At 45.9% G+C, this 4,274-nt stretch overlaps 1 protein-coding gene across 1 annotated transcript in view; it reads left to right on the plus strand.

Moving 5' to 3' along the window:
• LOC106809010 (AT-rich interactive domain-containing protein 3A-like) overlaps positions 1-4,274 on the plus strand; it is an 81,061-nt gene that overhangs the window by 61,046 nt on the left and 15,741 nt on the right. The window lies entirely within an intron of this gene.

Genomic DNA, 4,274 nt, shown 5'->3' on the forward strand with positions numbered 1-4,274 from the left:
GTGTGTGTGTGTGTGTGTGTGTGTGTGTGTGTGTCGTGTGTGTGTGTGTGTGTGTGTGTTGTGTGTGTGTGTGTGTGTGTGCGTGTGTGTGTGTATAGGAGTATGTGTGTGTGTGTGTGTGTGTGTGTGTGTGTGTGTGTTTCTTGAAAAGAGCGAACGGCGAGTGTGTTTTCGCGAGAGAGAACTGCAGGTGCGTGCATGCAGGGATAGTCATGTTTGTAATGTGTCGTATGGGGCCGCCATGTCCCAGCATGTTGACATACAGCGCGCAATCACGTCCGCACATTATTTGAACGCAGTAGTTTGAATTATGTATGTCCAGGTAGCAAGCAAGCACTACAGCAAATATTTCTTAGTTTCCCCGCAAAGTGGATCTGTGCCTTGGTTCGAGAATAGCGCAGTTCTCTCTTCAGCCAATACATTTATATTTTTGCTGACCTAGTTTTGGTTCCAGTTTTTTTTTCTGATAAAGATAACATGTGCGCCTTAATTCTCTGGCCTGCTGGCCATTTGGTAACCAGATACAGGACCAAAGAATCTGCGGGGTTGATTTGGAAGGGGGGATACACAGGGACCCTTTTGCACGTCCTTTTCCATCGGTTGTGCCCCCAGCCGCATAACTAGGGAGGTTCTGGCAGTGGCTATATACTAGCGGTATAAACAGGCAGGCCGGTTCACGAAGTTATCATTATGTATGAAAGTGCAGGTTTTTCAATTCCTGTAGGGGGGCGTGATGGTACTCCGCGTATGGGTGTGCATACGCTATTTACAGACTAAGCCGCTGGCCGTATAAGTATATTTATTGTATGCAAATATGTTTCTGGAAAATCGCACAGGCAGCTGGTCTGGTCATACCTAGACGCCAGCGATTTCAGGAAAAATTCATTTGTATGCCGTATCTACCAATTACTCCACGCATTCAGTTTAGCTGGCTCCATCGCGTGTTCCGCGATATTGCCTCATATTAATCTATATTTCCCGATATCACCCCCCTGATTCCCGTATATCAGCCTCTTATATTGCCTTGTATTCTCTTTCCTTATTCTGCCCCTCCTACATTATATTACCCTATAGCACGACGCTGTTGTGAGACTAAAGATCTATACGTCTAGTGATTAAACACGACGGCTTGTTGGAGCTACCTTTAGTAAACTATCGGAGTGCATTGTTCTCATTATATTCAATCCACTCGCTACGGCCAGACCGTAGGTACTATACGTACTATACTTTGACTACGTAGGTACTATACGTACTATACTATGACTATGTAGGTACTATATATACTATACTATGACTACGTAGGTACTATATATACTATACTATGACTACGTAGGTACTATATATACTATACTATGACTAAAGAGAGAGAGAGAGAGAGAGAGAGAGAGAGAGAGAGAGAGAGAGAGAGAGAGAGAGAGTAGGGGGAGTGCGAGGTGAGGCGGTGTAGAGAGGAGGCAGGGGGAGAGGGCTGCAAGGGAGCGGCCATTCTCATTTATCTGCAGCACCGAGCGCGCGTTTTTATTGCCCAAGTGTCTCATCTCTAAATAAACAGACGGCGGCTCGTTACACACGTGCGTAGGGGCGCGCCGCTGCGGCTGCTAGCGCGCGCCAGAGAGCGCCACTGTCGACGTTCACGCCGCTCGCCATGTTTGATCTTAGAAAGTGGTCTTCGTTTGCGCAACGGTTTTTGCAGCGCTCAGAGTTTTCGTGGGTACTGTTTACAGCGCTTAGAATGTAGTGCCTGCATCACGGAATCAAATACATCTTAAATCATCAATCTGGTTGACCAGTCGTAAGCTCTGTTGCGGGTAGCGAGCTGTAATATTCCTAAGTGAGGGTAAAGTAAAATAAATAGCATATGACTTTATGGCATAGATTATGATATCATGCATCTTGACGTGAGAGGTGGACGAGAACTAGGAGTCGAAACATTCAGCGTTTTCATTTTAGTTTTTGAGTTAGAGTGAGTGTGTGCCTGGCCGGCTTCACGGTATAGCTATATTACGATATGGTTTCCATGGCTATATACAACTCCCCGCGCAACGCACGCGCACGCACCCACGCACGCACGCACACAGACACTACCTCCTTGCGCGCAGATTAAGCAACTCGATTGCGCAGATTTGTGACGATAGATTTCCCCAGAGGTATCACTTTTACGCGCGGAGGCCCAACATCTGGGTTAATCACAATCGAAATATAGACGTGAAGTAAATTGCCGATGCCAGGGGCAACTCGGTTGTCGGTGTCATCATCGACTTGATCAGACAACGTGCGGCGTGATGTGCGAATCTCAGTTAGTTTTCCGACAAGATGCGGGCAATTAATTGTAATATATGCGTGTGCTAAAGCGTATGATAGTTCAATTTCGAGAAAAATGTAGAATATTTGCCGGAGGGGACAATTTTGGCAGCCGATCTGGCGATCAGTACAGCTTGACAAGAGACGCTTCTACATGCAGAAACTATCGGGTCGGTAAATATTTTAGGTTTATGTCGGAATTGTGGTATTTTTTATGTGCTGGAACCCGATGACATTTTGTCAATGTGTGCTTATAAAATGTTAATTATTTGAAACGCCGTTTTAGAACCCTAACCGATGTCTTTCGTTCCGATGATGATAGTTTAAATCACCTGCCTCCAGGTAAATTTGGCGATAGTTGCGTAACTTGACGCTCTCTGTGTTATTAAGTATTTCTAATACGGGAATAATAGAGAGAAAAAAACATTCCATCGATAAACCTGGTTTTTCCGGCAATCGTGTGGATTTTTTTTCATCGCAAAAGTAAAATGTGTTTGAAGATTATTGAGCTGTTAGCAGCTGTTTCAGCAGCTCTTCGAAGTGTCATCATTATTTTGTAATTAGGTGCATGTGGAAGCTGCAGCCTTCTCAGCTGTTCATCGTCCTGGGGTGCTACGGCAACCAGAATCGTCATGTAGCAGTAGGTGATACATATCTAGTGTGTACGTATCACTGGGACAGTCATTGTTGTCATGAAAGTGTAGTCTGCTGTTTGCCATGACAATCATAGGGTAGTCAACTGGTTGCTGTGACAACCGTCGTGATGTCTGCTGGTTGCCATGACAATCGGTCGACCGTCCTCTGGTTGCTCTAGCAGTCATTGTGCAGCCTCTCGCTGGTTGCCATGACAGCCGTTGTGCGGTCGGACGGTTTCTATGACAACCATTGTTCATTCTGCTGGTTACCATGACAGCCGTTGTCCCGTCGACTAGTTGCTGCTGGAGTTATTGCCTAATCTGCTGGTTGCCATGGTAGCCTTGTTGCAGTCTTCTCGTCGTGACAATCATCGCCCCTTGTTCTGGTTGCTATAACAGTCCCTGTGATTGATATCTGTTTGTGAATTTGGTAGTCGCGGATTGGATCAGTATTCATTATTTTAATGCTGAACACGGCGCCCGATGCACGCGTTGTGAGACTATTTGTAGCCGTGTTTATCGCAACGGGGCAGCCGAGTCAAATGCAGTTAGATACAAGCAAGAGTTCATAATAGAGATTATGTACTCTATATGTACTCTCTATTACTACTCCTCTACTACTATATAATACTACTATATACTATATACTACTATATACTCTCTATATGTACTCTCTATTACTACTCCTCTACTACTATATAATACTACTATATTATATACTCTTTACTACTCTCTATATGTACTCTCTATATATATGTACTCTCTATATGTACTCTCTATATGTACTCTCTATATGTACTTTCTATATGTACTATCTATTATGTACGCTCGATATAAGTGTGAGGCGCCGGGTCGCCCAGCTGTCTCGCGGAGTCACCGCGCGGCACGGGCTTGGGGCGTCACTACTGACCTGCTACCAGTGACTACCCTAGCTGCTGGCTGTGCCGACACGCATCGCGCTAGTGCCACATGAAAGTCATTTGCAGTGAAATTAATAGCAGTCTTCGGCCATTAAGACACAGGGGAGATGCACTATATATCTAAGTTTGGACCGGCATGGCTCATAAAGTAGATAGCGGTGCAGCGTTACAGCTACCGGGCACGTAGCCTGCGTGCGTGCCTGCCAGGCCCTGCCAGACTGGCTAGTAGCGCATTAATTCTGGGTCTGCTGGGCGAGAACATCGTTATCAACACAAATAGCACGCACAGCGGCGCAGCAGCAGAAGCAACAAGATGCGCGGCCTCGCCTACACTCCTCAGAGAGAGAGAGGGAGCGAGAGAAAGAGAGAGAGAGAGAGTGAGGGGGAGAAAGAGAGAGAGAGAGAGAGAGAGAGAGAG

The sequence above is a fragment of the Priapulus caudatus genome, unplaced genomic scaffold, assembly GCF_000485595.1.
Source record: "Priapulus caudatus unplaced genomic scaffold, Priapulus_caudatus-5.0.1 Scaffold14, whole genome shotgun sequence".
NCBI lineage: Eukaryota > Metazoa > Priapulida > Priapulimorpha > Priapulimorphida > Priapulidae > Priapulus > Priapulus caudatus.